Below are 13,126 nucleotides of genomic sequence, written 5' to 3'. Positions count from 1 at the left end.
GATTAAATGTTTCCAACATGTTAAGCAATCAAACTTGTTAAGACTTGATTAATTGAAATATGTTTCATATAGACAATTGACCACCCAAGTTGACCGGCGATTCACGAACGTTAAAACTTGTAAAAACGACTTGACGATATATATATATGGATATACATATGGTTAACATGAGATTATGATAAGTAAGTATCTCCATAAGTATATTAACAATGAGTTATATACATATAAACAAGACTACTAACTTAAGGATTTCGAAACGAGACATATATGTAACGATTATCGTTGTAACGACATTTAAATGTATATATATCATATTAAGATATATTAATATATCATAATATTATGATAATATAATAATTTAACATCTCATTAGATATAATAAACAATGGGTTAACAACATTAATTGAGATCGTTAACTTAAAGGTTTCAAAACAACACTTACATGTAACGACTAACGATGACTTAACGACTCCGTTAAAATGTATATACATGTAGTGTATTTATATGTATTAAAATACTTTTGGAAGACTTCAAGACATATATCAAAACACTCATACTTAACGAAAATGGTTACAGTTACTTTCCCATTCTTTTCTTTCATCAAGAATTCTAGTCGTATTCTTACCCGTATTATACACAGCTTCAAAACGTACTTACTATGGGTATATACCAATAGGAACTAGCATGGGATTCCACTCTTGATTATGTCATGTATGACTAATCAATTTTAACTTCTACCATGAGCTAGTCAACTAACTAGAACTCCTTTTAACCCCACTCACCACTCACCAATTAACACTCATCATTCACTCCATTTCACTTCCAAATCTCTTTCTAATTCTCTCTCAACACACCCACACTATTATGAACGTATTTTTCCAGTAGTTAATCATCATCTTCATCAAAAATCACTTCAAGAATCAAGCTATAATCATCATAGGAAGAACACTTCAAGAATACTTCAAAAATCCCTTCAAGTTTACTAATTTACTTCCAAGCTTTCTAATCCATTCCAAGTAATCATCTAAGATCAAGAAACCTTTGTTATATACAGTAGGTTATCTTTCTTATTCAAGGTAATATTCATATTCAAACTTTGATTCAATTTCTATAACTATAAACTATCTTAATTCGAGCAAAAATCTTACTTGAACTTGTTTTTGTGTCATGATCCTACTTCAAGAACTTTCAAGCCATCCAAGATCCTTTGAAGCTAGATCATTTCTTGTCACTTCCAGTAGGTTTACCTACTAAACTTGAGGTAGTAATGATGTTCATAACATCATTCGATTCATATATATAAAACTATCTTATTCGAAGGTTTAAACTCGTAATCACTAGAACATAGTTTAGTTAATTCTAAACTTGTTCGCAAACAAAAGTTAATCCTTCTAACTTGACTTTTAAAATTAACTAAACACATGTTCTATATCTATATGATATGCTAACTTAATGATTTAAAACCTGGAAACACGAAAAACACCGTAAAACCGGATTTACGCCGTCGTAGTAACACCGCGGGCTGTTTTGGGTTAGTTAATTAAAAACTATGATAAACTTTGATTTAAAAGTTGTTATTCTGAGAAAATGATTTTTATTATGAACATGAAACTATATCCAAAAATTATGGTTAAACTCAAAGTGGAAGTATGTTTTCTAAAATGGTCATCTAGACGTCGTTCTTTCGACTGAAATGACTACCTTTACAAAAACGACTTGTAACTTATTTTTCCGACTATAAACCTATACTTTTTCAGTTTAGATTCATAAAATACAGTTCAATATGAAACCATAGCAATTTGATTCATTCAAAACGGATTTAAAATGAAGAAGTTATGGGTAAAACAAGATTGGATAATTTTTCTCATTTTAACTACGTGAAAATTGGTAACAAATCTATTCCAACCATAACTTAATCAACTTGTATTGTATATTATGTAATCTTGAGATACCATAGACACGTATACAATGTTTCGACCTATCATGTCGACACATCTATATATATTTCGGAACAACCATAGACACTCTATATGTGAATGTTGGAGTTAGCTATACAGGGTTGAGGTTGATTCCAAAATATATATAGTTTGAGTTGTGATCAATACTGAGATACGTATACACTGGGTCGTGGATTGATTCAAGATAATATTTATCGATTTATTTCTGTACATCTAACTGTGGACAACTAGTTGTAGGTTACTAACGAGGACAGCTGACTTAATAAACTTAAAACATCAAAATATATTAAAAGTGTTGTAAATATATTTTGAACATACTTTGATATATATGTATATATTGTTATAGGTTCGTGAATCAACCAGTGGCCAAATCTTACTTCCCGACGAAGTAAAAATCTGTGAAAGTGAGTTATAGTCCCACTTTTAAAATCTAATATTTTTTGGGATGAGAATACATGCAGGTTTTATAAATGATTTACAAAATAGACACAAGTACGTGAAACTACATTCTGTGGTTGAATTATCGAAATCGAATATGCCCCTTTTTATTAAGTCTGGTAATCTAAGAATTAGGGAACAGACACCCTAATTGACGCGAATCCTAAAGATAGATCTATTGGGCTTAACAAACCCCATCCAAAGTACCGGATGCTTTAGTACTTCGAAATTTATATCATATCCGAAGGGTGTCCCGGAATGATGGGGATATTCTTATATATGCATCTTGTTAATGTCGGTTACCAGGTGTTCACCATATGAATGATTTTTATCTCTATGTATGGGATGTGTATTGAAATATGAAATCTTGTGGTCTATTGTTACGATTTGATATATATAGGTTAAACCTATAACTCACCAACATTTTTGTTGACGTTTAAAGCATGTTTATTCTCAGGTGAATATTAAGAGCTTCCGCTGTTGCATACTAAAATAAGGACAAGATTTGGAGTCCATGTTTGTATGATATTGTGTAAAAACTGCATTCAAGAAACTGATTTCGATGTAACATATTTGTATTGTAAACCATTATGTAATGGTCATGTGTAAACAGGATATTTTAGATTATCATTATTTGATAATCTACTTAAAGCTTTTTAAACCTTTATTTATGAAATAAAGGTTATGGTTTGTTTTAAAAATGAATGCAGTCTTTGAAAAACGTCTCATATAGAGGTCAAAACCTCGCAACGAAATCAATTAATATGGAACGTTTTTAATCAATAAGAACGGGACATTTCAGCTGGATGGTTTATGGGTGTGTTGCTTGTCCTAGAGGTCTCGGGTTCAATACCCAGCAGTGACGTTTTTTTTAAAAACCAACTATTTTGAGGTATAACAAGGTTTATTATTATTATCTCTTATTATTATTACTAATAAAATCATTGTTGCTAATATTATGTTAACAAATATTAACACCTTTAATATAATTAAAATTATTATTATTAGTATTATCATTAGTTATTATTACCATTATTAGAATTATTATTAATAACATCATTAAAGTTAATATTAGTAGTATCATTATAATTAAAATCACAATACCAGCACTCTTATCATTATTTTTACAAATTATCATTATGACTATTATCGATTAAAAGTATATATATATATATATATATATATATATATATATATATATATATATATATATATATATATATATATATATATATATATATATATTATATATATATATATATCTTTTTATTAAAATCAACTTTTTTTTTTAAAAACAAAATTATCATTTATTTTATCAATATTATTTTTAGTATTATTATTATTGTTCTTATGAATATTATAAATTATTAATTTAAGGGTTAACATTACCAATATTATTACAATAACACAACTCTTCATTCATTAATATTATTAATATTTATCAAATAAATACTAATATATATATATATATATATATAGAAATATATATAACAATTGAAATAATATATATAAACTTGTTCGGATATGATAACATATTTAAATACATATAATAGGTTCGTGAATCCGAGGCCAACCTTATACTTGATCGATGACGTCATATGTATTTTTACTACAAAATACATTAGGTGAGTATATAGATCCCTTTTAAACTTTAAATATTTTTGGGCTGAGAATACATGCGCTGTTTTTATAAATGATTTACGTTATGGACACAAGTGACTAAAATTACGTTCTACATGGGTTTGAATCAAAAATCCCCTAGCTTGGTAACTTTAACTATTGGTTTATGAACTGGTAGGCGCGAATCCTAAAGATAGATCTATCGGGTTTTACACCCCCACTCAGATGTTGTTCTAGTAAACTAGAAGAACGGGTGTTTAGTACTTCGAGGTTAACGGAACGCACTTGATTCGGTGCACATATTATTATAACTCAGGGGTACACACTCTTGTTAAGGTTAGTTACCGGGTGCCCACTGCTTGGAATGCTTTTCATACACTTGCGAGTGTATTATGTTTATAAATATGAAATCTTGTGGTCCATAGTTATAACACTGCTAGCATCAAACCTATATATCTCACCAACTTTATGTTGACTTTTTAAAGCATGTTATTCTCAGGTACGAATTAAGCCTTCCGCTGTGCATTTGCTCATGTTAAGGACATATCTTGGAATCGATCATTGCAATGGAACTAAATGTTGATGACTTCGTCCAGGAGGATTAGGACGGGTTATCACAGTTGGTATCAGAGCGTTGGTCTTAGTGAACCAGGCCTTGCATTAGTGTGTCTGACTAGTAGTTGTTAGGATACATTAGTGAGTCTGGACTTTGACCATGTCTACCTGTCAAAAAGTTTTGCTTATCATTCTAGTCGGAAATCATCTGCTTATTATCCTTAGGGAATTGCCTGCCTATCATTCATAAGTCTAGACACGTCTTACTGCATTTAGTGCATCGATAGTGTATAGACAAAATTCATATCTTAGCATATCTGTAGACTTGCCTGTTATATGCCGTAAATTCCTATGTAGTATACGAAATACATATAGATATTCTATATAGTTATAATATCATCCGATATCCGAAAATCATTTCACGTCGAAGATCTCTTCCATCCACTAAATTGCCCTTTTTAACCTGAAGCGCTTACTGGCGAACCTGTTCGAGAAACCATTTACCCTCTCATTTCTAGAATATCCCGTCACGATTATATATTATCCTATGTTTTGAATCTTATTCACCCACTCGTTTCAATCGTCAATCATCCTGTAGTACTAGAAGAAGTTAACAAACTACGCGCTCGTGTGACGACTTTGGAGAACCTGGTGCGAAGGTTACGAACACCAGCAGCAGCATCGGCAGCTTAACCAGTATCGCCAGAAACATTAACATCGCAATCTTCGGTACCGGCATCATCATCAGCATCACCGTCATCGACGTCGACAGTACCCTTATCATCCCTAAACTATAACCAAGCCGTAACTCTCAACCTCATAATCTGTACCTCGAATATCAACATCACACGCCTCAATATTACCATCTGTATTTAGAGTATGATTTTCGTTCTACATATCGTTCCACATCGATTAATTTCGTTCTACGTATTGTTCTACCTCATTTACCTTTGTTCGACATGGCAATTATGTAATCTCTAATGTTTTAGAGATCATGTAATCAAGTGCCAACAATAAATCAAATGAGTATAATATTCTATTGACTCATTAAATTCATAATTACATCCGAAGAAAATATATATGCAAGTATATTTTCATAAAGATTGTAATTAAAACTTATTTCGTACAAACTGTTAATGATGAGAATATTTTAACGGGTGGGTAGTACCCGAGGAATATTTAGAATTCACATTAATAAGTTACACTGTACATTCTTCGAATCTGATTCAACGGTCATTTATTATCCTACTTACAACCACCGATATTCATATCCGCTCAATTCGGAATAACCATTTTCATTCAAATTTCATATTCGGATTTTGACCTATTGGAATCCAACAAGTGGCATAATGAAGAAAACATTGGACATGATAAAAATTTGTTAGAAACAAACGAACTAATAAATTGAAATATTGTTAGGAATTCACGCTAACTGTTCCTAGCTAACTGTCCCCAGCTAACTGCTTAACATTTAATTTATCGCAATTTACATTATAGCAATTTACATTATCGCAATTTACATTCTCGCAATTTTATTTACCGTCATTTAATTTCTGTTATTTACTTTTACGCACTTTATTTTACGCATTTTAAATAACGGGACACGTATACAAGGTTTCGACTTATCATACTGACCCATCTATATATATATTTCGGAACAACCATAGACACTCTATATGTGAAGGTGGGAGTTGGCTATACAGGGTCGGAGTTGATTCCAAAATATATATATACTTTGAGTTGTGATCGACACCGAGACCGGTACACGGGTCACGATACGTATTAATTATGTATATTAAATTATATATGAATATATTGAACTGTTGAACTATTGGACTATTGGACAATCGCACTATTAGACTGTCAACTTTGGGACAATTAAAATGAATTAAAATGTTGATTATAACATATGAAATTAAACAATTCTTCAAGTTTGCCACTTGATTCTATCCTAAAACCTCATTTGTACATTGACAATTACAATTCGCGTTCAAATCTTTCGCGATTCTTGAAAACACCTCGATCGATAAGTTGAACCAGCCGCACCTCGTTTATGGAAGAACGATTCATGTATACAGTTATGCACCTGAAAAACTTTCGAAACTGGAGTTATAGTTAAAACTTATCCGTGTCGAATTTCTTATCACTTATTAGCAAAAACAACCTTACGATTTCTTTCCAAATTAGCCAATTTTGTCACAGCTCCAGCAAGTTAACCTCGATTTCTTAGCAAGACTAGTCTTACTATAACTTCGACATATATACGCTGTCCTTTCGCCGTTATTACCGAAGAGTTTTCTTTTTATTTCACGACATCATCAACAGATGTACCAGCAGATTGTCATCTCTTTGGCGGAATCTGCAATCAGTATTTTGAAAATCTCGCAGAACATCCCCAGTTATATCTATAACGTCTACTCTAAGAATTTCATACTTCGAATGTAAAATTTCTTAAAAACACCCGGAACTATGAAGAAGTTCTTGAAATGCTAATGAAGCAGCAAAAACTGTGAACGACTTTAACAGTCAAAAGTTTGGCGATAAAGCACGGTGTGTTGGTAAAACATAGAAACAAAGAAGGAAGACGAATTGAGCAAAGTATAAAGGAGGCCGTGAACAAATCGTGAAAACTGAACCTATCTTCAAAGGATCCAAATGATTCAGTGCCTGCTGAAAACGTTAGTAAGAACCCTACTCCTTATTCTAAACCTTTTCGGATGATATTCTTCATCAACATGTTATCTTAGAGATTATAAGATATTTTCATATCTTCCGTTATGCATATTCTTTAAATTTCTGGAGATATTATTCCCACCTGAAATCATTTATCACTTCGTAACATCTACGTTACAACATAAATTAAACTGTGTTAGTTTCTAAGTTCTAAAACCTTCGAGTTTAAAATATGAATGTTTTGAAGTAATGTTGGGAACTGATGCATGAATTAGTATAATATAATGAAACTTGATCGACTTCATTATATTACAGTAAGTCATGTTAAATTTCTAATGGAATGTGATGATTCACAGTACCATCATCATGTGCCATGTTACACGGCTCTTACATTCTATCCAATCTCCAAACATATTAGAACGTATCACCCTGATAGTTCTAATTTTCCGAAATATTCTGGTAAATTGACCAATCAAAATTATGCCATTACCATTTCTTTCTAAGAATAATAACTATGTTCATTCCGAATCTCATACCTACGAATTCCGGACCATTACAAGGGACGCTTAAATGCAAGAAGAAGAAACGAAAGAATGAAGCTCCGAAATAGAAATTGGGGTATATATCGCAGCAAATAGGAGAAAGTATTAACTGTGAATAACAATGATTATAGAAGACAGAAGTAGGAACATCGAAATATAAGGGAAGGTATAAAACCCGACAATCACCCAGAAACTACAAACCGTGTATATCAATACGTATAGCAACGTAAAGACACGGGAAAATTAGAAACAATATAATTCCAAGGAAATCATAAAAGTGAATAGATTTATAGCAATATATCCGACAGAGAAATCGGAACAAATTATTGCATTAAATCAAATAAGATTTTGATTTCCTAAATCGCCAAAGAACCAAATCTTATTAGGTAAGATTTTCTTTAAATCCCTTAAAATTCGGAAATCAATCCTAATCACGTCATCGGTAAAAACAATTCCATAATACTCATTTCACCCTTTTGTGATAGCTTCACTCGTGCGTCTTACATAATCGAATCGTTTTATCTAAATCTCTCAATAATGATAAAACTTCATTATTACCTCATGATCGTCATGAAAACATTCCTATTGTTATTTATGACAACCTCTACCAAATTTCGAGGACGAAATTTCTTTAACGAGTGGGTACTGTAACGACCCGGAAATTTCCGGCCAAATTTAAACTCTAATCTCTATATATTTCCGACGCGATAAGCAAAACCCTGTAAAGTTGAGTCTAGAAAGTTAAAAATCTATTTTCGGATAATCAGTTACCCTTCGACTGCTCTTGACGATTCACGAACCACTATAAAATTTAATACGAATATATATGTATATATATGTATAAAATATTAATAATGTTATTGTTACTTTTAATAAAATAAATATAAATATTAATATAGATATCAGTATAATGAATATTAATATGTCAAAATTTTATACTGGAATAGAATTTAATACATGTAAATTGATATATAATGTTGTTGTTATTATTATTATTATTATTTATTATTATTATTATTATCATTGTTATATCAGTATTTTATTAATATCATTAATATAAATAATATTATAATTATGGATAGTATTTGTTAATATTAAAATTTCCGTATAATATCATCAAACAGATATAGATGCGTTTATATATATCCCAATCTATTTTCTCTTTTTATTATTTTATTTATTTATTTATTTTTTTTTTATTTATTTTTCTCTTGGTTCCTGCTGACCCGTGATTTCTTGTTGACATTCATTTCACTATAAACCAACAATCGATCAAATCAATATCCTGTTTTTGTTTTCTTCTGTTTATCTCTTTTCTATACTGAATAAAATTGTTGATATAGCTGGATTATTATATAATCGAGTTCTCAATTTCCATTCTAAACATCACTCAACACATCATAAATTACTACCTTTGCTTATATAAAAATCGATTTTTTTTTAAAAAACAGAAACTAAAGGAAGAACCCAGATTCATGTTCTGTTCGAGTACCATTTGACCAAAAACTTCGATTTTCAATTCAATTTCCCAAAGTAAAAACACAGGTATATTAGGAAGCATTCCCTTAAACTTTCTGCAAATTATCATGGCACGAATTCATCCATCGATTTCTAATTCCTGAGTTGAAGTTTTTAATTCATAAAGTCAAAATTTGTTTTTGAATTAAATTCGAACCATCTGTTTGAATTGGAGTCGAATTGATAATTTATAATGATTATAGGAATCATTTGTAACACAAACTAAGTTATAATCGTTCCCTGAAATTATCTTGAGATCGAAATTGATTTTTTTTTTTTTTGGATTTGTTACTCGACGAACAGCAGATAGATGGGTTCTATTATTTTTTTTTTTTTCTTTCAACCAAATTAATCACATATAAGAGTTTATACGATGGATATTAAGTTCTAAATTCGATTTGGTAATTTTCGAATGAGTAGGAAGGGGTCATAGCTCGTTTGATTATAAGGAAGAAGAAGATAATAAGTATACTCGGGTTATAAACAAATAAAACTGATATAAATCAGATAAGTGATCTTGGCTGGATGGTTTATGGGTGTGTTGCTTGTCCTAGAGGTCTCGGGTTCAATACCCAGCAGTGACGTTTTTTTTAAAAACCAACTATTTTGAGGTATAACAAGGTTTATTATTATTATCTCTTATTATTATTACTAATAAAATCATTGTTGCTAATATTATGTTAACAAATATTAACACCTTTAATATAATTAAAATTATTATTATTAGTATTATCATTAGTTATTATTACCATTATTAGAATTATTATTAATAACATCATTAAAGTTAATATTAGTAGTATCATTATAATTAAAATCACAATACCAGCACTCTTATCATTATTTTTACAAATTATCATTATGACTATTATCGATTAAAAGTATATATATATATATATATATATATATATATATATATATATATATATATATATATATATATATATATATATATATATATATATATTATATATATATATATCTTTTTATTAAAATCAACTTTTTTTTTTAAAAACAAAATTATCATTTATTTTATCAATATTATTTTTAGTATTATTATTATTGTTCTTATGAATATTATAAATTATTAATTTAAGGGTTAACATTACCAATATTATTACAATAACACAACTCTTCATTCATTAATATTATTAATATTTATCAAATAAATACTAATATATATATATATATATATATAGAAATATATATAACAATTGAAATAATATATATAAACTTGTTCGGATATGATAACATATTTAAATACATATAATAGGTTCGTGAATCCGAGGCCAACCTTATACTTGATCGATGACGTCATATGTATTTTTACTACAAAATACATTAGGTGAGTATATAGATCCCTTTTAAACTTTAAATATTTTTGGGCTGAGAATACATGCGCTGTTTTTATAAATGATTTACGTTATGGACACAAGTGACTAAAATTACGTTCTACATGGGTTTGAATCAAAAATCCCCTAGCTTGGTAACTTTAACTATTGGTTTATGAACTGGTAGGCGCGAATCCTAAAGATAGATCTATCGGGTTTTACACCCCCACTCAGATGTTGTTCTAGTAAACTAGAAGAACGGGTGTTTAGTACTTCGAGGTTAACGGAACGCACTTGATTCGGTGCACATATTATTATAACTCAGGGGTACACACTCTTGTTAAGGTTAGTTACCGGGTGCCCACTGCTTGGAATGCTTTTCATACACTTGCGAGTGTATTATGTTTATAAATATGAAATCTTGTGGTCCATAGTTATAACACTGCTAGCATCAAACCTATATATCTCACCAACTTTATGTTGACTTTTTAAAGCATGTTATTCTCAGGTACGAATTAAGCCTTCCGCTGTGCATTTGCTCATGTTAAGGACATATCTTGGAATCGATCATTGCAATGGAACTAAATGTTGATGACTTCGTCCAGGAGGATTAGGACGGGTTATCACAGCTAGGATAAGGTTAGCATCCATTTTTATAAATCATGTCCGTAGCTAAAAATTAAGAAAAATATCCAATTTTGTTTTACCCATAATTTCTTCGTTACAAATCCATTTTGAGTGATTCGAGTTGCCATGGTTTCGTATCGAACTCAATAATCTTAACAGAAAAAGTATAGGTTTATAGTCGAAAATACAGCTTAGGTGTCAAATAAGAGAAGATAGTCATATCCGTCGTAAGAACGACATCTTGATGACCCTTTTTGAAAAACATACTTCCACTTTGAGTTTAACCATGGATTTTGGATATATTTCATATCCATATAAAATAAGATTTTTCACTAAAGGAAATCTTTTAATTCAAAGTTTAAGATAGGTTTTTAAAATTAAACCCAAAACAGCCCCCGTTCGAATAAGACGGCGTATATTCGATTTTAAGGTGTTCTTCGTGTTTACAAGTTTTATATCCTTATGTTAGCTTGACATACTGTCATAATACATGTGTTGAAGTGTTTTAAAAGTCAAGTTAGAAGGATTAAGTTTATTTGCAAACAAGTTTAGAAATAATCTAAACTATGTTCTTGTTGTTATTAGTTATAACTCATAATAAGATAGCTATATGAATACGAATCGAATAAGATTATGAATAAGGTTACTACCTCAAATCAAATGAGTAAAGTTGCTGGAGAAATAAGGAGAATATCTTGAGTTCAAAGATACCCTTGATGGCTTGGAATTCTTGAAGTGTTCTTGATCAAGCTTTGTTATGATGATTATAACTTGGATTATGAGACCAATACTTGCTGAATTGAATGGAGGTTTGAGAGAGTGTTTGAGTATGTGTTTAGAGGGTAAAATGATGTAGTTAATTGGAATGAAATGGATGGTTATTTATCCTACATGTTGGCATCAAAATGGGGACAACAACATGGCTCCATGGTTTGTAATTTTATGCATTTAGTCATACTAGTTTCCAACATGGTTCCCACAAGTCTACATCATGTTTATACATGTCTCACAATTGATTGAGGGCTGCTAAGATCAATGATTTGGTATGTATATACCTATAGTAAATACGTATAGAAGCTGGGTATTATACGGGTATAAATACCGTATGAATACGAATAGGATTCTTGATAAAATTGAATGAGAAAATGAGCATAGCTATCTTTATTGAGTATAAATATATTGATATATATTATTAAGTCTTTCAAAAATGTATTAATACATATTAATACAATACATATACATACATTTTAATTTAGAAATTATTACAACGTTAATCGTTATATATATGTATATAGTCTTGAAGTCTTTAAGTTAGTAATCTCATTTTATGTATATAACCAATTGTTATTATATATAATGAGATACTTAAATATCATTTTAACAAATCATAAGTATATATATATCCATATATACATCATTATATAATTATTTCTAATTATGATGTTCGTGAATCGTCAGACAGACTAGGTGGTCAAACATTTGCATGAAATCTATTCCAAATATATATATATCTTGACAAGTTTGATTGTTTAACTTGTTGGAAACATTTAATTATGTAAATATTAATCTTCAATATATTAGCGGAAAAATCCGGGCGTTACATATTATGACTAAATTAAATATATCAATATGTTTGTAAAAACAACGACAAGTTTCTTAGTAGAAATACGCAGTTTCACGGGTCATTAAACTAAATGACTTTAGCATTTATATTCTCTTAATTTTTTTTGAAAGGCAATCAAAACATTTTATTAATAAAAGGAGGTATCGCTCAATTAAGCAAAACTACCAAGTTCTCAAACATACAACGGGTGCCAAGATGGCAACGATATGTACAAGTGAAATAAAGTTTATGTAAAAATACTAC

This window comes from Rutidosis leptorrhynchoides, chromosome 6 (genome assembly GCF_046630445.1).
Source record: "Rutidosis leptorrhynchoides isolate AG116_Rl617_1_P2 chromosome 6, CSIRO_AGI_Rlap_v1, whole genome shotgun sequence".
Classification (NCBI taxonomy): domain Eukaryota; kingdom Viridiplantae; phylum Streptophyta; class Magnoliopsida; order Asterales; family Asteraceae; genus Rutidosis; species Rutidosis leptorrhynchoides.
Note: the sequence above shows the minus strand (reverse complement) of the source record.